Here is a 24,248-nt window from a genome sequence, read left to right on the forward strand (position 1 = left end):
CTGTTGCTTCACAGTTTTTGCATATGTAAATCTGTTAATGTTATGTCAGTTTTGTGCGGTCTAAACATAAGCGTTGCCTTTCTCTGGGGCCCAGATGAACTTGGATGGTAGCCTAGTTAATGAGAATCTAGGTTTTGAGAATGCTGCTGCAGCCTGCTTCCTCAGTGTGAACTCATTGTTTCCCGGACGCATTCTTTTTCTCCTCAGCTGAAGTTATGCATGTAGGAAGTTCCCCTTGATCAGCTGACTCCATAATAGGATACACAAACTTAAGATTTTATAAGACTGGGCAAAGAGATTGTAGAAGTGTGTACTGTGCATCTATTTTTAGTTCCCCAGCACTGAAGACAATTCATTTGGCCCAGGCTGTGTCTGCTTCTCTCACACTTTCTCTGTCTGCCACATTTCTGCACTCTTTTCATCAATTGCAGATGTGGCGCACAGCCGTCTCAGAAAAGTCATGAACTGTGTCGTCTGTGCAGTTTAACAGCCAACATCTGCTGCAGCAGCCCGATGGAAACAGCATGGAAACAATTTAGGGAAAGCTCTAAAGTGTTTTAACTTTTGTCTATCATTCTGGCCTTTGGAGATAATTATTTGCGAATAATTACATCAACAGATAGCCTATAAAAGTCAGATTGCAAATCCATTTCCTCATTAACAATTCCTTTTTTTGGGGGGCAGATATAGTTAAAAATCTTTGACTTTTGTTATAGTATATGATAGATAGATCTTAAAAATTTACTAGGAAAAAGGAAAGCAAAAGTTCTCTTCAAATACCCATAAGAGGCAGGAGCAATACCATACTTAAACGCTAAAAGATCCAGAAGGTATTGCAAAATTTAAATGCCAGGTGAAAGACATGAAGTGTGTTCACTTTTTGTGAAGGAGAACATTCTAATTTTAACTATTTTGCAAATTTACATTCATCCCTTTAATACTGGTTAAAACATTAAAGGTCTAACCCTGCAAAATCTTATTTACGTGTGTAATACCATTGGGTTTTTCTGATGTTGAATAATCATTTGTAGGAACAACAACGACTATTATATAGCCTAACAGACATGGTTTGATTTCTTTCTCTTTATGTAATGTGAGCTGGTTTTCAGTTTATTAGATTTAGCATAAATTTTCAAAAGCACCATAACGATTTAAGGGTCTTTGTCACCCAACTGAAAAATACCTATGATTAGATTTTTAAAGCTGATGCTTAACTAAGTGATGCTCAATTAATATAATTTGTGATATGACTTTGAAGGATTATGCTTGTATGGTACTGCTTTTGGCTGTGGCCTCCCAAGCCTGATTTCACAAACTGTTTGTGTTGGTGTGCGGTGAGTACCACTGAGACCAACTGAATCATCTTGAATCTAACCATTCCAGTTTAACTGCACTCGGGTGCATGTTGTTAAGACACATAGGTATTTAACAAAAACTTTACTCTTAGAATTTAATACAACATGAACTGATCACATTGTATATTGTAAGATCAATTGTCATTGATCGGAAGCTGAATATGAGCCAACAGTGTGATGTGGCTGCAAAAAAGGCAAATACTATATTAGGTTGCATTAACAGAGGTATAGTTTCCAAATCATGTAAAGTAATAGTTCCCCTCTATTCAGCACTGGTTAGGACTCATCTTGAATACTGTGTCCAGTTCTGGTCTCCGCACTTAAAGAAGGATGCAGACAAACTGGAACAGGTTCAGAGGAGGGCAACAAGGATGATCAGGGGACTGGAAACAAAGCCCTATGAGGAGAGACTGAAAGAACTGGGCATGTTTAGCCTGGAGAAGAGAAGACTGAGGGGTGATATGATAGCTCTCTTCAAGTACATGAAAGGTTGTCACATAGAGGAGGGCCAGGATCTCTTCTCGGTCATCCCAGAGTGCAGGACACGGAATAATGGGCTCAAGTTGCAGGAAGCCAGATTTCAACTGGACATCAGGAAAAACTTCCTAACTGTTAGAGCCAAATGTCAATGGAATCAATTACCTAGAGAGATAGTGGGCTCTCCGACACTGGAGGCATTCAAGAAGCAGCTGGACAGCCATCTGTTGGGAATGCTTTGATTTGGATTCCTGGATTGAGCAGGGGGTTGGACTTGATGGCCTTATAGGCCCCTTCCAACTCTACTATTCTATGATTCTATGAATCTGTTTTGTAGTGCTTGATGAAAGTGTGTGGGGAGGCCCAGGTGGCTGCCCTACAGATATCCATGACTGGGAACCCTCCTTTACATGCTGCTGAGGCCACTGCCCCCCAAAATGAGTGTGCTGTGATACCAACAGAGGTTCCTTACCCAGTGTCTCGTATGCTTGTTCTATCGCCGCTCTTAGCCAGCGGCAGATAGACAAGGTTGTTACACCCTCTCGATTTTCCAAAGAAAGATACAAAGAGGGCCTCTGACCTCCTAAGTGCTAGTGTGCAGTCTAGGTAGAAGCAGAGTGCCCTCTTCACATCAAGGGAATGCCATCTACGTTCTGGAGTGCAGGAAGGAGTGGGACAAAAAGAAGGCAGAATCACTTCCTGAGACCTGTGGAAAACTGAGGTGACTTTAGGTAGAAAGGATGGATCTGGTCGGAGGACCACCTTAACCTGATGGAACACACACAGTTGGGGATCTGAAGATAAGGCCCCTGACTCAGAAACCTGCATACCAAAGTAATGGTTGTTGTTGTTGTTATGTGCCTTCAAGTCGATTACGACTTCTGGCGACCCTATGAATCAGCAACCTCCAATAGCATCTGTAGTGAACCACCCTGTTCAGATCTTGTAAGTTCAGGTTTATGGCTTCCTTTATGGAATCAGTCCATCTCTTGTTTGGCCTTACTCTTTTTCTACTCCCTTCTGGTTTTCCCAGCATTATTGTTTTTTCTAGCGAATCAGATCGTCTCATTATGTGTCCACAGTATAACCTCAGTTTCATCATTTTAGCTTCTAGTGATAGTTCTGGTTTAATTTGTTCTAACAACCAATTATTTGTCTTTTTCGCATTCCATGGTATGCACAAAGCTGTCCTCCAACACCACATTTCAAATGAGTTGATTTTTCTCTTACCTGCTTTTTCCCCTGTCCAACTTTCACATCCATTCTTAGAGATTGGCAATACCATGATCTGAATGATCCTGAGTTTAGTGTTCAGTGATACATCTTTGTATTTGAGGACCTTTCCTAGTTCTTTCCTAGCTGCCCTCCCTTTTGGTTAATGACTGTGCCAAGGTATTGATAATCCTTGACAAGTTCAATGTCCTCATTGTCAACTTTAAAGTTATATAAATCTTCTGTTGTCATTACTTTAGTCTTCTTGACATTCAGCTGTAGTCCTGCTTTTGTGCTTTCCTCTTTAACTTTCATCAGCATTCGTTTCAAATCATTACTGGTTTCTGCTAGTAGTATGGTATCGTCTACATATCTTAAATTATTGATATTTCTCCCTCCAATTTTCACACCTCCTTCATCTTGGTCCAATCCTGCTTTCCGTATGCTATGTTCTGTGTATAGATTAAATAATTAGGGTGATAAAATACACCCCTGTCTCACACCCTTTCCGATTGGGAACCAATCGGTTTCTCCATATTCTGTCCTTACAGTAGCCTCTTGTCCAGAGAATAGGCTGCACATTAGAACAGTCACAGAATCATAGAATAGTAGAGTTGGAAGGGGCCTGCAAGGCCATTGAGTCCAACCCCCTGCTCAATCCAGGAATCCAAATCAAAGCATTCCTGACAGATGGCTGTCCAGCTGCCTCTTGAATGCCTCCAGTGTTGGAGAGCCCACTGCCTCTCTAGGTAATTGGTTCCATTGTCGTATGGCTCTAACAGTTAGGAAGTTTTTTCTGATGTCTGGTCAAAATCTGGCTTCCTGCAACTTGAGCCCATTATTCTGTGTCCTGGACTCTGGGACGATCGAGAAGAGATCCCGGCCCTCCTCTATGTGACAACCTTTCATGTACTTGAAGAGAGCTATCATATCACCCCTCAGTCTTCTCTTCTCCAGGCTAAACATGCCCAGTTCTTCAGTCTCTCCTCATAGGGCTTTGTTTCCAGTCCCCTGATCATCTTTGTTGCCTTCCTCTGAACCCGTTTCAGTTTGTCTACATCCTTCTTGAAGTGCGGAGACCTAAACTGGACGCAGTATTCAAGATGAGTCCTAACCAGTGCTGAATAGAGGGGAACTAGTACTTCACGCTGTTTGGAAACTATACTTCTGTTAATGCAGGCTAATATAGCATTTGCAGATGCTGTGGCACCCCCATTTCCTGTAAGGCATTCCATAGTTTTTCATGATCTACACAATCAAAGGCTTTGCTGTAATCTATAAAGCACAGGGTGATTGCCTTCGGAAATTCCTTGGTCTGTTCCATTATCCAATGTATGTTTTCGATATGATCTCTGGTGTCTCTTCCCTTTCTGAATCCAGCTTGGACATCTGGCATTTCTCTCTCCATATATGGTAAGAGCCTTTGTTGTAGAATCTTGAGCATTACTTTACTTGCATGGGATATTAAGGCTATAGTTTGATAATTACTGCATTCCCTGGGATCCCCTTTCTTTGGAATTGGGATGTATATTGAATGCTTGCAGTCTGTGGGCCACTGGTTAGTTTTCCATATTTCTTGACAAATTTTAGTCAAAATTTGGACAGATGCAGTCTCAGTAACTTGTAGCAACTCTATTGGTATGCCATCTGTTCCCGGTGATTTGTTTCTTCCAAGTATTTTAAGAGCAGCTTTCACCTCACATTCTAAAATTTCTGGTTCTTCATGATACGGTTCCTCTGTGAATGAATCTGTCATCCTTGCATCTCTTTTATAGAGTTCTTCAGTGTATTGCTTCCATTTTCCTTTTATTTCATCTCGATCAGTCAGTGTGTTCCCCTGTTGATTATTCAACATCCCTACCTTTGGATTAAATTTCCCTTTGATTTCTCTAATCTTTTGGAATAGGGCTCTTGTTCTATCCTTTTTGTTGTTCTCTCCTATTTCTATACAGTAACAATTGTAATAGTTCTCTTTGTCCATACGTACTAGTTGCTGCATTGTTGCATTTAGGGTTCTAACCTTGTTTTTATCTCTTTGCTTTTGCTTTCCTTCTTTCTTTTACCATTTTAAGAGTTTCTTCAGACATCCATTGAGGTCTTTGTCTCTTTTTAACTAGAGGTATTGTCTTTGTGCATTCTTCTCTGATAATGTCTCTGACTTCACTCCATAGTTCTTCTGGTTCTCTCTTAACTGAGTTTAAAGCCTCAAATCTGTTCCTTATTTGATCTATATATTCTTCTGGGATGTTATTTAAATTAAATTTTGTTGTTATGATTCCTTCGTTCTTCTTCTTTAGCTTTACTCTGATTTCAATACGACCAGGTCATGATCTGTACCGCAGTCTGCTCCTGGTCTTGTTTTTGCAGAAAGTATGGAACTTCTCCATCTTCTGTTTCCAATTATATAATCAATTTGATTCCTATATTGACCATTTGGTGATGTCCATGTGTACAGTTGTCTTTTTGGTTGCTTAAAAATTGTGTTTGCAAGAAACAAATTATTGGCTTCACAGAATTCTTTCTCCTGCTTCATTTTTGTCTGCTAAGCCCCATTTCCCCACAATTCCTAGTTATTCTCTGTTCCCTACTTTTGCATTCCAGTCCCCCATGATTATCAGCACATCTTGTTTTGGTGTGTGATCAATGTCTTCCTGTACTTCTGCATAACATCTCTCCAATTCCTCTTCTTCTGTGGTTGCTGTTGGAGCATAGACTTGGATGATGGTTATGTTGATAGGTTTCCCATTAAATCTCATTGATATAACTCGCTCAGACCTTGCGTTATAGCTCTTAATTGTTTTTGCTACATCACTCCTCACTATTAAAGCAACCCCATTTCTTCTTAATTTCTCATTTCCTGCATAAAATATTTTGTAGTTGCCTGATTGAAAATGTCCCATTCCTGTCCATTTTAATTCACTCACGCCAAGTATTGTAATGTTGATCAGTTCCATTTCTTGCTTGACAATTTCTAACTTTCCCTGGTTCATGCTTCTCATGTTCCATGTTGCTATTGTGTACGTCATACAACTCTGGACTCTCCCTTCGCATCTGTGCGCATCAGCCTCTGGGCTTCCTTTTGGCTTTGACCCAGCTGTGTCATTAGTCACAGTGCTACTCGTACTTGTCCTTTTTTCTTCTCCAGTCGCTGGGGTGCCTTCGGAGTGCCTTCTCACCTGGGGGTCTCATCTTCCAGCACTATCTCATGTTGCATTTTGGATACTCTGTTCATAGGGTTTTCATGGTAAGAGGTATTCAGAGGTGGGTTTCCATTGCCTTCCTCTGAGTTTGGATGCATCTTAGTCTGATGTCTCAGCTTTGACTATTCCGCCTTGGGTGCCCCTGCTAGGAGTCTCTCCCCTTGGTCTAGACTCCTGACGGCTTTGCTCTCAGCTTCTTCAACACTTTCACAACGTTCAGGTGTGCATCCTAGAGGGGGGCTGAAGTAATGGGTATCAGAAAAACTGTTTTAAAGGTCAGCAGGTTCAGCAGACAGGTAATCATTTGTTCAAATCACGGACCCATTAATGCCATCAACACCAAGCTAAGGTTCCAGGTTGGGAACCTGTGGACCTTCTGTGGAGAAATCAGTGCAACCCCCTTTAGAAAGTGCTTGATTAAAGGGTTGGATGACAGCGAAGGACCCCCCAGGCTGAGGAAAATGGTAGTGAAAGCAGCCGCTTTGCGCCTGATGGTAGCTGCATTCAGTCCCTTATCCAGACCCGACTGAACGCAAGAGGACCTTGATTTCCTTGGACAATGGTTCAGCTGCATTCACAGAACACCAGAACAAAAAGACCTTCCATGCAGAGGAGTAGTCCCTATCCATGGATTGCCTATGGGAAGCCAGCAGAGTGTCTAGCACTTTTCCTGTGAGTCCCATGTCTCTCAACCAGACCTGCTCAGCCTCCAAGCTGTTAGCCAGAATAGATGTAGTCGAAGGTGACAAACTGTACCCTGTATCAGAAGATCTGGTTGAATTGGTAGCTGCCATGGGGTCCTGACTGACATTATCAACAGGTCTGGAAACCAAGGGCGTCTTGCCAATATGGCGTCCCAAGAATCAGTTCTGCCCTCAGTGTCTGAACCCGCTGGATTGTGCACTGTATCATCCCAAATGGGGGGAAAGCTTATAGAAGGACTCACGGCCACTGCATCTCAAGACTGTTTGCACCCTAGGCCTGAGGACATGGTGTTCGCATGAAGAACCTGTCTACCTGTGTGTTTTGGGGGTTGGCGAAGAGATCCACTATTGGATTGCCCCACTGTTGCCCCACCTGTTGAAAAACTGCTGGGTTCAGCTGCCACTCTGCCTCCTTGATCGCTGTCCTGCTGAGCCAGTCGGCTATAAGGTTGTTTGTTCCCGCCAGGTATTCAGCCTTCATGAAAGCAAGCTGACACTCTGCCCATTTGAACAGACTCTGCTTTGAGCATCAGACCCCTCTATTGAGTGTTCCCTTGTTTGTTGACATATGCTTTTGCAGTTGAGTTGTCAGTGTGTATAAGAAGATGTTTCCCTTTGATCTCTGACGCAAAAGAATTCAGGCCTAGCCTGATGGCCCTTAACTCCAGTACATTTATACTGAGCTCCAATTCCACCGCTGACCATGTGCCCTGTGCCACTTTGTGACCCAGGTGAGCCCCCATCCGTACAAATTCGCATCTGAAGTAATGATAATATTATTATTTATTATTATTTATTAAATTTATTAGTCGCCCATCTGGCTGGCTGTTCAGCCACTCTGGGTGATGTACAAAATAAAAACATACAAATACATTAAAACATTAAAAATCTCAACAATAATAATAAAACCTAACCCACCCCAAAAGCCTGCCTGAAGAGCCAGGTCTTCAAGGCCTGGCAGAAGCTCATCATAGAGGGGGCATGGCGGAAATCATTTGGGAGAGAATTCCACAAAGTGGGGGCCACAATTGAAAAAGCCCTGTCCCTAGTTCTCACCAGTCTAGCTGTTTTAACTGGTGGGATAGAGAGAAGGCCTTTTGAGGCCGATCTTGTTGAGCGGCATCCCTGATGATGTTGGAGGCGCTCCTTCAGATAGACTGGGCTGAAACCGTATAGGGTTTTAAAGGTCAGAACCAACACCTTGAATTGGGCCCGGAAAACAACCGGTAACCAGTGCAACTCCTTCAGCACTGGAGTGATGTGATTTTGCCGGCGGCTGCCTTTAATCAGGTGAGCTGCCGCATTCTGTACCAGTTGCAGGTTCCGGACCATTTTCAAGGGTAACCCCATGTAGAGTGCATTACAGTAGTCTAGGCGAGAGGAGACCAGTGCATGTACCACAGATGGGAGCAGATGGTTGGGAAGGTAGGGGCGCAGCCTCCGTATCAGATGTAGTTGATATAGCGCCGCTTGTTTCATAGCCGAGACCTGAGCCTCCATGGACAGCTGGGAGTCAAGAATGACCCCTAGGCTGCAGACCTGGTTTTTCAGGGGCAATTGTACCCCATAGAGCACCAGGTCCACATCCCCCAACCTTCCCTTGTCTCCCACAAACAGTACCTTGGTTTTGTCAGGGTTCAGCTTCAGCTTATTCCTTCCCATCCAGGCACTCACCGACTCCAGGCACTTGGATAGGGTTTCTACAGCCAACCTCGGTGAAGATTTGAATGAGAGATAGAGCTGTGTGTCATCAGCATACTGGTGACACTGCAGCCCAAATCTTCTGATGATTGCCCCCAGTAGCTTTATATAGATGTTGAACAGCATCGGGGAGAGGATGGAACCCTGTGGCACCCCACAAGTGAGAGGCCGAGGATCCGAAACCTCATCCTCCAATGCCACTCTCTGGTACCTACCAGAGAGGAAGGAACGGAACCACTGCAATACAGTGCTCCCTATGCCTAACCTCTTCAGGCGGTCCAGAAGGATACCGTGGTCAATGGTATCAAAAGCCGCTGAGAGATCCAGGAGGACAAGGAAGGTGCATTCGCCCCTATCCAACACCCTCCTCATATCATCCACCAAGGTGACCAAGGCCGTTTCATGTGGCAGATCTTCCAGGATGAATCCTTGGGTCAACTGTTGGGGCTTCAACCACCACCTGAGCTCTACCCTCACGGCCAGAAGAATCAATACCAAGCGTCTGCGCTGGAGTAGAATTGCGTCCTGATGGGATAGAAGGAGCTATTTGTAGTGTCATTGAGTGGAATTGGGCCCATGGAACCATGTCGTATGATGAGACCATGAGCCCTTGGAGTTGAGCTAGAAGCATCAGGTCCATCTCGGGGGATAAAGCTGTTTCCAGAAGCAGTTGATTGAGTTTCAACACCCTTTATTCGGTGAGCCTCATTTGGAAGAGGTGCATGTCCAACTGCAGCCCGAAGTTTGTAATCATTTGAGATGGAATCAGCATGCTCTTTTCTATGTTTACCACAAAGCCCAGCACTTGGAGCCATGCTAATGTGAGGTGGGTGTCTGTCTGGGACTGGCTATTTGATGGTGCTCTCACCAGTATGTCATCCAGGTAGGGATGTACACAGATCTCCTTCGTTTGAAGATAGGCTACCAGTACCTTGGGGAAAACTCTGGGTGCTGAGGAGATGCCGAAGGGCAATGCCCGGTACTGGCAGTGTTTGTTGTTGTATGAGAACCGAAGAAACCGTTTGTGTTGCCTGCGAATTGGAATGATTGTGTTTGTTTGTGTGTGTGAACCACTTTGAGCACATATGTATTTGTGGAAATGCATAATAATAATAATAATAATAAATGTGTAGATACCTCTTGGAGACGTCCACAGAGGTCAACAAATCCCCCTTTCTTAGAGCTGCTGTTATGGATCAGTGAGTTTCCATTTTGAAATGTTTTTGGGCCACCCATCTGTTGAGCCATTTTAGATTCAAGATGGCCCTGGTATCACCATTCTTTTTGGCTACAAAGAAGAAAATTGAATAGACCCCTGATTTCCTCTCTGAGGAAACCACTAGCTGTATTGCCCAAATGCTCAGCAGGTGGTGAATGGCCTCCAGGTAACGGGCTTCTCCAGTTTTTGGGATCATGGGATGGGCAAGAAAATATAATGTGGAGCTTGGACAAACTCTATTGTATATCCCATGGATAATGTCTCCAGCATCCAATTTTTCGAAGTGATGTTTCTCCACCTGGGGGTGAACTTAGCAGCCTTGCTGCCACCCCACGAGTGTCAGGCCCAGGATGTGACTCAGGAACCAGACCAACGGCTGTAGTTAATTCGTGTTTTATTAGGGTAATGTCCAAACAAAGACTGCGTTTTCTCATGAATCAATACAGGGATACAGGTCCTGCGGCATTGGGAGAAAGTTGACAGAGCAAGGGACTTCTTCCCGCCTGTTCTTTAAGAAGGGGCCAAACGGGCGCGCAATCTTTCGCTCCTCCTTAACTGCCCCTCAGGTACTGCCCACCTTCCCCCCTTCTCTCCTGTCTTTTCAGCTGTCTGCGTGTGCGCGGTGAGGGGGGAAGCATCACCCCCTCCTCTTCTGAAGTTTCCGATTCCAGGATGGGGGATAGGGGAGGAGCTGATGGTAAACTGCCTCCCCGCTTTTCGGCTGTGAGCAGCCCTCCCTCTTCCCCCTCTTGCTCTGAGCCTGAAAGAGGGGGAGGCGTGAGAATGTCCAGGGAGGGCTCAGGCTCCCCGTTGCTAAGCGACCTTATCACTGGCAGTTCCTCTGTTTCGTCTTCGCTCCAAAGGGGGGAAGTTCCTCCCCCTTCCCTCTGCCATCCATCCGAATACTCTTCTCCCAACTCTCCGGGATCCAGCTCCCCGGGATTGGGACCCCAGCTCTGCCTTCCGACAACGAGAGACCTCTGGAGAATGCCAGTCAGGAGGAGGAGGAGGAGGAGCCCTTTTGAGCTCCCTTCTGGGGTCTCCCTGAAGAGAAAGACACACATCCTGATTTTGTTGAGGATACACATCCACCACCTCTATCCTGTCTGCCCAAGCGAAACTTGTTAGAAGACTGGACTCTAAATCTGGAGGGTTGCATTGAGGAACGAAAAAACTGGTTTTGTCTGTTTTTCCATTCCTCTTTTTTAGCCATTGATAGTACTTTCTTCTTGTCTCTAGTCTCTACCAGTGGAGCCTCCAGTGATTTACCAAACAACTTAGAGCCTGAAAAGGGAAGGGCAGTGAGGTGAGTCTGTGACCCTGCATCCACTGCCCATTGCCTGAGCCAGATATTGTGCCGTGCCACAGTAGATGCCACCATGGACCGTGTGGCAAATTGTATGGCGTCCATGGACACATCAGCAGACAGAGCTGAGGCATACACCATTTTCTTTAAGCTGTCCTTCACAAATTTTGGGACATCGTTCCTTGTACCCAGCTCTTCTGCCCACATAAACACTGCCCTGAAAAAAACTGAGGAAGTGGCCATTGCCATGAAGCCCACAGCATCTGCCTCAAAACTCTTGCGAAGAGCCCCTTTGACCTGCTTATCACAGTGGTCCTTAGGCCCCCCCCTTTGGCAGGGATCACTGCCAAGCAAGCGAGGACTGTGACAGGCGCGTCCACTGGGAAAACACAACCGTGCTATGATCCTGTCTGCAAAGACATAATATTTCTTTGGCCACTTGGCAGGTGGCTTTGATTTGCATGGCAACATCCATTCTGCGTCCCACACATCATCAAAAGTCTGGGGAAAAGGAACAATAACTGGCTTTGCGTCAGCTGAAGGAAAAGCCTTTTTAGCTCCTGCCAAAGCCGACTGGGCGGGTGCGCCTCCCCCCCTCAATCTCTGACAGCTGTAGCACTCTGCGTGCCTTGAAAAGAAGGGGTTGAAAAACCTCTGAGGCGAAGAGCCTAGGCTGTGCCTGGGTCATCTCAAGTTCCTCCCCTGACAACTCCCCCTCTTCCCTGTCAGGTTCAGGGGAATAATCCAAATCAGATAATGCCCCCTGTTGGCCAGTGATCTTCTTGTGCGGCTGTTCTTGTACCTGCAACCCCTGGGCCATTGTGTGTGTGTGTGGTGTGCATGTGTCTGAGTGGTCCTGTTGACTCATAACACCCTACCCCACCAGTCCACTGCATCCAGTAAAATTCTTATCCCCTGTAGGGGCTGCCAGGAGCCCCTCACTGCATGATGTGATGGGAGGTGCCCTCCGATATGGTGGCAGGAGACATGCCACCCCCGCTGGTGGCTGGAGTAGAGGAGAGGGTTTTATCATTTATTATTGAGTTATCAAGATCTAGACTCCCCTGTGTGTCAGGGCTTTCAACTTCTAGAGTGAAGCATTTTGTGTGTGCATGAACATTTCTGATTTATGTACTCCGGATATTTCTTTTGTCAAAGAAGAAGATGGAGGAGTGTGGCTCAATTGGTGTTGTATTCAGCTTTCAGTGGGCCTTTGGTAGGTCTCTTCCCCCTCACTGTTGCTTAGTCATTTGCCTCCTGTTTCTATCCCCCATTCCTACCATTACCCTGTGAGATGGGGCAGGCAAGTGAGCTGCTGTCGCTCCTGCTACTTTCTGCTGTCACACTTTCCTAGTTGAAGAAGTGGGGGTAAGCTGTCAGCCCTGACATTCAGAAGCAGGGTCAGGAAGCTCTGGTGGTTGGTGATGGACTTCCTGTGGAGTTGTGAACCTGAGCAGGTGTCTGACAATGCTGACTCAAGATCCTTGGGCTTGGTGGGCACAGTTGGAATCCGTTGATCACGGTGTGTAGAGAGGATGTATGGATGATGAAAGTAAGGGATGTGGCCCCCAACCACTTTCGTCTGAGGGGAAAAAAAGGTTGTATGCCTCTTGTGTATACTTTTCAGGACGAAGGAAGGCTTGTTCAACCCTTATCATTGGTTGCTATTTTCTTTTTTCTTTTTAATTTCCAGGGTACCATCCTATATACACTTACCTGTGAGTAAGACCCAATGAACTCAGTAGTTCTTACTTCTGAGTAAATAAGAGGATTGCACTACAAAGCACCCGTGAATGATTTTTGTTGTATAAATATGATATGAAACTTAAGTGAAAATCTAAATGTGCAGCTAAACAATGGATTCTGCCATCTTTTTTTTCTTTTAAATGTGCTGATGATCTGCTAAAGTGACATTAATAGTTCTGAAAGTACAGTTTGGGCTGATAGGAATATTCCCCTATTCATTGGTCTCCTCGAGTCTCAGTCGTTTCAATGACATTTGCTAGCATGGTGCTTAGGCGAAGTGTGTGGATGCTTACTAGCATTTCAAGTCAATAGCTTTGTTCTCTGGAACCAGATGGATCTCCGCTAGTGTCTTTTCTTTTTTTAAAAAAAATCTTTTATTCTATGCAATGTAATATGGTATTCAATATAGCCAGACGTTTCTCTGAATATTTACAACGTGGAAATAAACTCAAGATTGAGAATATGGACCAGCAAGAAAAGGCTGAATTCTATAAAGTGACCCTAAAGCACTTTAGGAGATTCACAAAAGGTTTACCACTTAGAGAAATCTCATCATTCATGCTATCACTTTAGGCTTTGGCAGTAACTTGTCTGGTATCCTCATGTAGCTTGAGCTACAGTTTTTCAAAGACCTGGAGCAAATTGCTAATATAATTGAGGTAAATCAAACCATGCGGCGGGTTAGATATGGTGCATCAGTTCCGTATATTAATAGTGCACTACAGATCTCCCTACCAAGAAAATAATTGATCAAATGGAATGTTACATTAGCTGAAATGGTGTGGGTGGGTGGGTGGGTGGGTGGGTGGGTGGGTGGGTGGGTGGGTGGGTGGGTGTGTGTGTGTGTGTGTGTGTGTGTGTGTGTGTGTGTGTGTGTGTGTGTGTGTGTGTGTGTGTGTGTGTGTGTGTGTGTGTGTGTGTGTGTGTGTGTGTGTGTGTGTGTGTGTGTGTGTGTGTGTGTGTGTGTGTGTGTGTGTGTGTGTGTGTGTGTGTGTGTGTGTGTGTGTGTGTGTGTGTGTGTGTGTGTGTGTGTGTGTGTGTGTGTGTGTGTGTGTGTGTGTGTGTGTGTGTGTGTGTGTGTGTGTGTGTGTGTGTGTGTGTGTGTGTGTGTGTGTGTGTGTGTGTATTTTCCAGGGAACTTAAAGCCAAATATGCTTCCAAATAAGTTGGTCTAATATATAATATTTCTCTTCACTTCAATCTCAGTTGTTTTAAAGCCCCTTTTATTAGTAGTACTCATATTGCCTTAATTTTCTGTATTTTAATATTATTGGCCTTGTCCTCAACCATAGTCCTAGAACTGTCTGTCAGGCCATATATATTCCCCATTCTGGCTCAGATGAGGCCCTGCATCTTCAGAACCTCACCTTACACTGTTACAGTTGCACCTGGTACCTAGCATGATGTGGTAAGACAAAAGTGTCTGCACCCCACCAGCTGTCAGGAGACCCTTTTGTACATTGAGGAATTGCTTGCTGGGTATGTCCTGGATATGTTCCAATGAAGTTGGCATAGGAACCTCTAAAAATGGGTTGGAAGATAAGAACAGCCTGTTGGATCAGGCCAGGGGCCCATGTAGTCCAGCATCCTGTCCTCATAGTGGCATACCAAGTTCCTTTGGGAAGCCCAAAAGCAGGACTTGAGAAAATTTACTGTTAAATCAATAATAATGGATATACAATATGACCCTACCTTTCTGCTGCTGCATGCCTCTGCACATGGAAGATGAGAGGGCCTGATGCGATTCTGAGATGCTGGCAGGACGGGGATAAGCCAGCTCCTAGTGTCTACATCAGCTAGTGCGCCTGTATCACTACTGGTATATTTATTTATTTTTATTTATTTTATTCAATTTATTAGTCGCTCATCTGACTGGAAACCCAGCCACTCTGAGCAACGTACAAAATAAAGGCATATAAACATCAGACATAAAAGTATATAAACATCAAAAAAGAAGCAATAAAACTAAACAACAAAGTAGAAGCTATCCCCCAACCCACACAGCCCAACCCAAAGATCAGAAAGTCCTCCTAAAGAAGCTCCCTTTTGAAGGCTGGAGGGTGGGGCAAGGCAGGTGGAAGCAGCCTCCCCTGATGGCAACAGAGTCTCTCTCCCCTCATAGTCCTTCTCTTGAGGCAGCTCCCTTTTGAAGGCTGGAGGGTGGGGCAAGGCAGGTGGAAGCAGCCTCCCCTGATGGCAACAGAGTCTCTCTCCCCTCATAGTCCTTCTCTTGAGGCAGCTCCCTTTTGAAGGCTGGAGGGTGGGGCAAGGCAGGTGGAAGCAGCCTCCCCTGATGGCAACAGAGTCTCTCTCCCCTCATAGTCCTTCTCTTGAGGCAGCTCCCTTTTGAAGGCTGGAGGGTGGGGCAAGGCAGGTGGAAACAGCCTCCCTTGATGGCAACAGAGTCTCTCTCCCCTCATAGTCCTTCTCTTGAGGCAGCTCCCTTTTGAAGGCTGGAGGGTGGGGCAAGGCAGGTGGAAGCAGCCTCCCCTGATGGCAACAGAGTCTCTCTCCCCTCATAGTCCTTCTCTTGAGGCAGCTCCCTTTTGAAGGCTGGAGGGTGGGGCAAGGCAGGTGGAAGCAGCCTCCCCTGATGGCAACAGAGTCTCTCTCCCCTCATAGTCCTTCTCTTGAGGCAGCTCCCTTTTGAAGGCTGGAGGGTGGGGCAAGGCAGGTGGAAGCAGCCTCCCCTGATGGCAACAGAGTCTCTCTCCCCTCATAGTCCTTCTCTTGAGGCAGCTCCCTTTTGAAGGCTGGAGGGTGGGGCAAGGCAGGTGGAAGCAGCCTCCCCTGATGGCAACAGAGTCTCTCTCCCCTCATAGTCCTTCTCTTGAGGCAGCTCCCTTTTGAAGGCTGGAGGGTGGGGCAAGGCAGGTGGAAACAGCCTCCCTTGATGGCAACAGAGTCTCTCTCCCCTCATATATGGTTGCAAAGATACTCCAGTACTCTGTTGCACAACAGTGCAGGATTCTGTAATCCCCACAACAGCATCAGGTACTTCAAAGCTGCTGAATGCCTTGTTCTTTGCACATAGAATGTTATACCCATTATTACTGGTTTTAGTTTTAAAGTAGTCATAAGACCCAAACCCAATCAATCAATTTTATTTATTTGTAAGAATTCGTATACCATTCTTCAATTATATTCCCATGGTAGTTTACAAAAATTTGCTGAGAAGCTCCCATCTGGCCCCTATGGACTTCCCATCTGGCCTTCAGTGCAAGACCCAATCCTAAGGATGTGTCCCCCCCCTTTTATTTGGCACATCAGCCAATTTGTGCGTGTGTGTCTGAAAACCAAATTAGATATGATGGGGCACCTGTGTGTACTCGTGTGCTTGCTCCAGTCACATATAAAGTGGGGTGTGTTTATTTCACTGCATGAAATGGGTTGCACAGGTGAAAGAGGAATATCCATCCCCCTCTTACTTTGCTGTGTTGTTCCTTGAAACACTTTTTGCTGAGCAGCAATACCAAAAGTGAGATGAGTTAGGGAGAAAATTGCTTGAAGCAAAGTAAGGGTGCAGGATAGGAGCAGGCTTTAGCTCTCCTCGCTTGTGTTCTGCTTTTCATGTAAATATATCCCACCTGCTTTATATGTGAGAACAGGGCAGACAACTGAATAAGACCTATCTCCAGGAGTTGTTGTGAGGATGAAATGAGGGAAGAGGAGAACCATGTGTGCCACATTGTGCTCTTTGGAGAAAAGGTGGGATATGAATGTAATAAATAAATAAAATGCATGTCATTTGGTCCCTGATTAAGCAGCTAAAGCTCTCTGTTGCTGTTTACAGTGAGGAACAGTGTTCGATGTTCACAAAGAGACTTTTGTGTCTTGGCTAATAGGGAAATGGAGTTCAAAATAGATGTGATGTAGGAGCCCCATGTTTGGAGTCCCACATGCTATCATGGGGGTGGGGTTGAATCAGAGCTGTGACACAGGAGGAGAGTGTAACCCTTTGTCCTATACCATAACCCCAATCCACCCCCCAAAAAAGTGCACTTAGCCACAGGGAGACATCAGTTTTAAGAGCTTAAGTCCATAAACTTTCCCCTCCATTGTTTGTAGTAGCTTCGGGGATGACAGAGGTTGAATAACCTATAAAGGGGCAAAGAGACTACACATCTGCCACAGCCTGTATCCAAACTTGATCCTCTGTGGCTGCTTTTCCAGAAAGGAAATGGCATCAGGAACTCCAAACCCAGAGCTCCCAGGTCCAACCTAGTATTGACCCTGTAAATGGGTTTATTTCAAGACTGATGACTCGTGAACCCTTTCTCAGTTCAAAATGTGGACCCTGATAGAAATCACTTGCCACTCAGGGTTTTAAAATCTGCCATGCCTTTAAGGGTTGCCATGCAAGTGAAATTAATGTAGTTTGTACAATATCAGCATTTGGTGGGTTACATCTTACTGGCTTTCAAAGAGGATTAGGCAAATTCAGGGAGGATACGACTACCAGCAGCTACCAGCCAAGTTGGCTTTGCTCTACCTCCACTATTGGAAGCCTCTGAGTGTCAGTTGCAAAGAATTGCAGGTGGGTAGAATTCTGTGGAGCTCAGGTCCTGCTAGTGAGCTTACTAAAGGCACCTCTGGTTAGCCAACATGAATATTGGATGCTGGACTGGATCGGCCTTTGTCCTGATCCAGCAGGGCTTGTCTTATATTCTTATGTATTGTTGTGATCAAGGAAGGTGCTTAATTAACAGTCTGTGCCAGTATTCTTGTTCCAGCCATCTTCACCATAGCAGTTCCCCATACCAAACTGCAAACTGCTTTTAAAACCTTTAAAATGTTTTTTTGGATTTTGGCAGTGGAAGAACTGTTGCAAAGCAAATGGTTGGAAGAAACTTCAGCGCATCTGGCATACACATGTTTTTGGATTGTGGCCTACGTGCAACTAATATTTTTTTGCAAGTCCTTTAAAATGGCTGTAGACCTCCATATGCCTAATTGTGTTTGTGAAGCACAAAGTGGATATGAAGATGTATACCTACATAAATGTATATTTAATTTGCATGTTTTAAAATTATTTTATTGTGTTTTTTAGATTTTATAAACTCAGGGAATTGTATTGAAAGGTGGAGTATAGATTTTCTGACTGTTGATTGCTGCATTGTAATGCTGATTATTTTATGAATTTTATAGTCTGAATATTTGATTTTCTTTTTTGATGGCTTTATCGACTAGGTCTTTGTTATCTTTATATTGTTTTGTTGCATGTTTTAGAGTCTTTGACTTTGCAATTTTAGACTCTGACTTCCTATTGTGAACTGCTTTAAGGTAGGCTTATATATAGTAAATGGTCTATAAGGTGTTTTTAAAAACTTTTTTGTTAGAGGGATTTTTTGTACAGAAAAGAATGGGGGTACAGATCATGGGAGTTACATTCCTGTACCTTCTCATATAATACATATTTTCATATTCATAATACATTAATTATATTCTAGGTTAGGTTGGTCATTACCTTACCCTCCCTTATGGTCTGTGAAACCCCAGCCAAGGATCAGGCCTTTGGTAAACCAAATTAAGTATTTATTACAGATAACAAAGCTAACAAGATTAACAAGATTTCTTCTTAAGGCACATAAGCATATGGTTTTACTCAATACTAATCCGAACTCCACCTCCCTCCTGGCAAACAACTCTCTAAACCCCACCAACCAACCCACTCAGTTCTCTTCTCCCCCCCAGATTCCACTCTCACTCTTCCTTTTATACATTCAGCCATTTTAAACACTCAGCCAATCATCTCGCATTCTACTGCCCATTCACTCCCCCTCTTTCACTCCACTTACCATGTATCTTCTAAACAACAACACTTACCATATATACATTAACATAGGAACATCACATTTCCCCCCCCTTAAACAACAGCAGAGTATTATTCCTGTTCCAGGATTTATACGTCGCGTTAACAAATAAAAGGGGATGGGGAATGGTTTCTGGCAAGGAGTTTAGATTGAGGTGGTATTGTCGGTGTATGGCTTCTATTGGATGTGTCTACATTTGCCTGTTAAGGTTGTTAATGTACACTGTCATGTGTATTATGAGTTGGCGTGGGTTTCTGGCCAAGGTGTTATTTATTTATTTATTAGATTTATATCCTGCCATTCCTCCCAGTAGGAGCCCAGGGTGGTATAATCAATTTCTAGTCTAGTGTTGGGATATTGTGGATTCTTGGGTGTCCAGCTTAATGTATCCTTCCCTAGCGATGTGTGTGTTGAAGGAGGTTTCCAATCATACTCTTTGGTTGCAATGAAGGTGAACCATTTTTCATGGAATGTGTCTCTCTTGGTGGGGTCTTTCCACTGTCTTGATTTTTTTTTAGCTTTTCCATTAGTTCACTGTCCAGATTTGTCTGTACTACTACTCTGTCAGGTTGCATGTGATATTTTTCCAGTTGCAAGCTACTATTATTTGGGTTGTCACAAAGAAGGAGGTTGGAAGACCTTTAAAGAAGACTGGTCTGTATTTTTCTCTAAAGATGGAGAGGAGAGCCATGAGAGGTTCTGGACCTGAAGTTTGTTGACCTGAAGTTCAATGGGGTGTCTACCCCTGAAGGACCAGGTCCGCAGCCTCGGGGTTGTACTTGATTCCAAGCTGTCCATGGAGGCTCAGATTTCGGCTGTGAGCCGGGCAGCTTGGTATCAACTACACCTTATACGTAGGCTGCAACCCTACCTTCCTGTTCATCAGCTCCCACTGGTGGTACATGCCCTGGTCACCTCTCGATTAGATTACTTTAATGCGCTCTACGTGGGGTTACCCTTGAAAACGGTCCAGAAATTACAACTTATACAACATGCAGCGGCTCGGCTACTTCCAAACAGTCGTCGCCGGGACCACATCACACCAGTGCTGTTCGATCTACACTGGCTTCCAGTTGTTTTCCGGGCCCAATTCAAGGTGTTGGTACTAACCTATAAATCCCTATATGGTCTCGGCCCAGTTTATCTAAAGGAGCGCCTACAACGCCACCAATTATGCCGCCTGACAAGATCGGCCACTCAAGGCCTTCTCTCAATCCCACCAACCAAAGCAGCTAGATTGGCGGGAACTAGAGAGAGGGCCTTCTCAATGGCGGCCCCCACCCTCTGGAACTCCCTCCCACAAGATCTTCGGCACGTCTCTTCCCTGAATATGTTCCGCAAGGCCTTAAAGACCTGGCTTTTCCAACAGGCTTTTGGGACTTCTGGGGAGGTTTAATGTCCTTATGATTTAAATACTGCCTATCATATATTGTTTGTTAGCATAATTTATACTGTTACACTGTATTTTTGTATTCTATTTTGTTGTAATTTATTGTATGTACGTCGCCTAGAGTGGCCACTGGCCAGATAGGCGACAGATAAATTAAATGTTATTATTATTATTATATTATTATTATGGAGACAGTTTGTGGTCTAATATTTTGTTCCAGAATTCCCTGATGATAGGGCACATCCACCACATGTGGAAGTATGTGCCTTGTTCTCCTCATCCTCTCTAACAAGCTGCATCCTTGCTTTGGATTATTCTACTTAATGTGTAAGGATTCATATACTATCTCTGTACTAGTTTTAGTCAATTTTCTTTCAGTTTGGCTGATGATTAGTGGAATGGTTCTTTCTCCCATATTCTGTTTCATTGTATTGGATCAGTTTCTATATTTTTGTCTTGTTCGCAGAGCTAAGACTATCTAGTGTACCACTTGTCTCAGCCTGTAGGAGTTTGTATATGTTTGATAGTAGGCCTTTGTCTGTGAAGGAGTGTTGTTTGATGGGGTCAATGATCTAGTGGCCTATGATTTGACCAGTGGGGTGGCCAAGAAGTGTTGTACCTGGTGGAGTAGTAGACATTTTTAGAGGAGTGTTCCTAGTTTGCCTTTGAGTTGTGTGTCAGTAAGTGATGTGCTGTTGAAGAAGAGATCCAGCAGGGTGTAGAGTCCCTTGGTGTCCCTGTCCTTGAATTTGGTCAGTTTGTCTGGATGGTGGAATAAGGGTGGTTTATAAAGGGTACCAGGGGTGATGTTGAAGGGGATACTTTCGTCTTCCATTATTTCAAGACTTCAAGTAAGAAGGGGTTGTCTATTGTGACTATATCCTTCTTGTGTTGTAAGATAAATGGTAGGGCTCTGATGTTGTTTTCCCATGTATTGCGGCATTCCATTGATATCCATGGTTTGTTCTCGTCCCCTTGTCTGATGGGGATTACATTTCTTGGGTGCACTGCATCATGGTATAATTTTAGCTGTGGGATTCCCACTCCCCTTGATCAGTGGTTTTGTATAGAACTGATAGTCGTAAATGTGGTCCCCCCCCCCCGGTGTATGTGCTTGATTAAAAGAGTCGGTCATCTATTTAGTATTGCCGGAGGAAGTGTGAGTGGGATGGTATGGAAGAGAAACAGTATTTTCAGTATTTGTGTTTTTCTCCATATACTCAACATATTTCTAATTTCATTTATTAATAGTTTGTAATCTAATCCTTCCATTCTATGTAGGGAATTTTGACTCTCAGGTACTTAACTGCTTTGGGTCAGATTTTCAGTTTTGTTTGCTATTGTATTTGTTTGTTTGTTTGATTTATATCCTGCGCTTCTCCCAAGCAGGAGCCCAGGGCAGCAAACAAAAGCACTAAAAACACTTTAAAACATCATAAAAACAGACCTTAAAATACATTAAAACAAAACAACTTTAAAAATGTTTTTTAAAAAGCTTTGAAGACATTTTAAAAAACATATTGTTAAAAAATAGTTTAAAAACATATTAAAAACAATTTGAACACAGACGCAGACTGGGATAGGTCTCAACTTAAAAGGCTTGTTGAAAGAGGTAAGTCTTCAATAGGCGCCAAAAAATAACAGAGATGGCGCCTGCCTAATACTTAAGGGGAGGAAATTCCAAAGGGTAGGTGCTGCCACACTAAAGATCCGTCTCCTAGGTTGTGCAGAACGGAACTCCTGATAAGATCTGCAGGAGGCCCTCACCTGCAGAGCGCAGTGATCGACTGGGTATATAAGGGATAAGACTGTCTTTCAGGTGTCCTGGTCCTGAGCTGTATAGGGCTTTGTACACCAAAACTAGAACCGTGAACTAGGCCCAGCAGCAAATGGGCAGCCAGTGCAATTCTTTCAGTAGCGGGGTGATAAGTTGGCAATACCCTGCCCCAGTAAGCAGTCTCGCCGCCGCATTTTGCACCAGCTGCAACTTCCAGACCAACCTCAGGGGCAGCCCCACATAGAGCACATTACAGTAATCCAGCCTGGAGGTTACCAGTGCATGGACAATAGTGGTCAGGCTATCCCAGTCCAGAAAGGGCTGCAGCTGTCTTACCATCCGAAGCTAGTAAATGGCACTCCTAGACACTGAGGTCGCCTGGGCCTCTAGCAACAAAGATGGATCCAGGAGCACCCCCAGACTAGGAACCTGCTCTTTCAGAGGGAGTATGACCCCATCCAAAGCAGACAACTGACAAATTATCCGAACTCGGAAACCACCAACCCACAGTGCCTCCGTCTTGCTATGATTCAGACTCAGTTTATTGGCCCTCATCCAGCCCACTACTGAGTCCAAGCAGCTGCCAAGGGTTTGCACAACCTCTCCTGATTCAAATGTTACAGAGAAATAGAGCTGGGTATCGTCAGCATACTGCTGACACCTCGCTCCAAATCTCCTGATGACTGCTCCATGTTAAACAGCATGGGGTACAAGATGGTACCCTGCGGCACCCCACAGCACAACTGCCAGGGGGCCAAAAGACAGTCACCCAATGCTATTCTCTGAGAATGACCTTGGAGATAGGATCAGAACCACTGTAAAACAGTGCCTCCAATACCCATCTGACCATGTTGGCCCAGAAGGATACCATGGTCAATGGTTTCAAAAGCCTCTGAGAGATCAAGTGAAAATAACAGGGTCGCACTCCCCCTGTCCTTCTCCCAATAAAGGTCATCCATCAGGGCGACCAAGGCCGATTCAGTCCCATAACCAGGCCTGAACCCAGACTGGGATGGGTCAAGATAATCTGTTTCATCCAAGAGTACTTGCAATTGCTGTGCCACAACCCTCTCAATCACCTTCCCTAAAAAGGGGGTATTTGCAACCCGTCAGTAGTTGTCACAAAACAATGGGTCCAGGGTGGGCTTTTTCAGGAGTGGTCGGATCATCGCCTCTTTCAAGGTGGCTGGAACCACTCTCTCCCACAATGATGCATTGACCATATCCTGGATCCACTCAGTCAACCCCCCTCAGCAACCTTTAGTAAGCCAAGAAGGGCAAGGGTCAAGAGGACATGTTGTTGGCCACATCATCGCAAGCACTTGTCCACGTCATCAGGCTGCATCAACTGAAACCGTTCCCAAGAGGTTGCGGCAGGCGTTGCTCTGGACACCTCATTGGGGACTACAGTGGATGTGGATGGGGCATCAAGACTGCTATGGAGGCGAGCAACTTTACCCTCAAAGTGCCCTGCAAACAATTTACAGTAGGCCTCCGAAGGGTCTAAGACTCCATTTCCTGGAGTTGATGTCAACAGACCCCTGATAATACGGAAAAGCTCCACTGGCGGCTACTTGAGGATGCGATGGAGGCAGAGAAGTGGTTTGTGATGGTTTACTCGTGCCTAATCAGCCTCACAGCACATATTTCACTACTTGCGCTCTAGCCATCGGCCGGCCTGTTTCATTGCCCTTAGCTCACTGGTGTACCAAGGTGCAACCCAGGCTCCACAATGCCAGAAATGGCGCTCAGGGGCAACCGTGTCAAGAGCCCGACACGCCTCGCTGTTCCACAGTGTGACAAGGGCTTCAACAGGGTCACCTGCTCTATCTACGGGAAACTCACCCAGGGCATTCAGGAATCCAGTGGTTTCCATTAGGCTCTGGGGGCAGACCATCTTAATCTGTCCACCACCCCTGCAGTGAAGGATCGATGCCATAAGTCCAAACTTCACTAGGAAGTGATCTGACCATGACAATGGGGTGACATCCACCCCCAATCTCTAGACCATCCCTTCCTCCATCTGGAGCAAAAACCAAGTCGAGGGTGTGCCCTGCCCTATATGTTGGGCTGGTGACAACTTGAGACAGCCCATTGTCGTCATGGAGGCCATGAAGTCCCAATCCGGAACACTAGAGGCAGCTTCAGCATGGACATTGAAATCACTCAGCACTATTTTTCTGGGCTCCTCCAACACCACAGATGAGATGGCCGCCAGCTGAGTCAGATAATTTGCCAGGCAGGAGGGTGGATGGTACACCAGCAGCAACCCTAGTTTCCTGTCTCCTTGGCCCAACACTAGGTGCAGGCCCTCACAGACAGCTCCAAGACAGAGTTGTTTCCTGGTG

General features: G+C 45.0%; 1 protein-coding gene across 11 annotated transcripts in view; it reads left to right on the forward strand.

Annotated features, from left to right (window-relative positions):
- FOXP1 (forkhead box P1) overlaps positions 1-24,248 on the forward strand; it is an 869,046-nt gene that overhangs the window by 47,712 nt on the left and 797,086 nt on the right. The window contains exon 1 of one of the 11 annotated variants that reach the window (XM_061618621.1): positions 15,810-15,914. The exons of 9 other annotated variants lie outside the window; for them this stretch is intronic. The gene's annotated coding sequence lies outside the window, so the exon portion shown is untranslated. Of the gene's footprint in view, positions 1-15,809; positions 15,915-16,528; positions 16,629-24,248 lie in introns of those variants that run through there. One more of the 11 variants, XM_061618622.1, reaches the window with a different exon arrangement.

Source organism: Rhineura floridana, chromosome 3, assembly GCF_030035675.1.
Source record: "Rhineura floridana isolate rRhiFlo1 chromosome 3, rRhiFlo1.hap2, whole genome shotgun sequence".
NCBI classification, from domain to species: domain Eukaryota; kingdom Metazoa; phylum Chordata; class Lepidosauria; order Squamata; family Rhineuridae; genus Rhineura; species Rhineura floridana.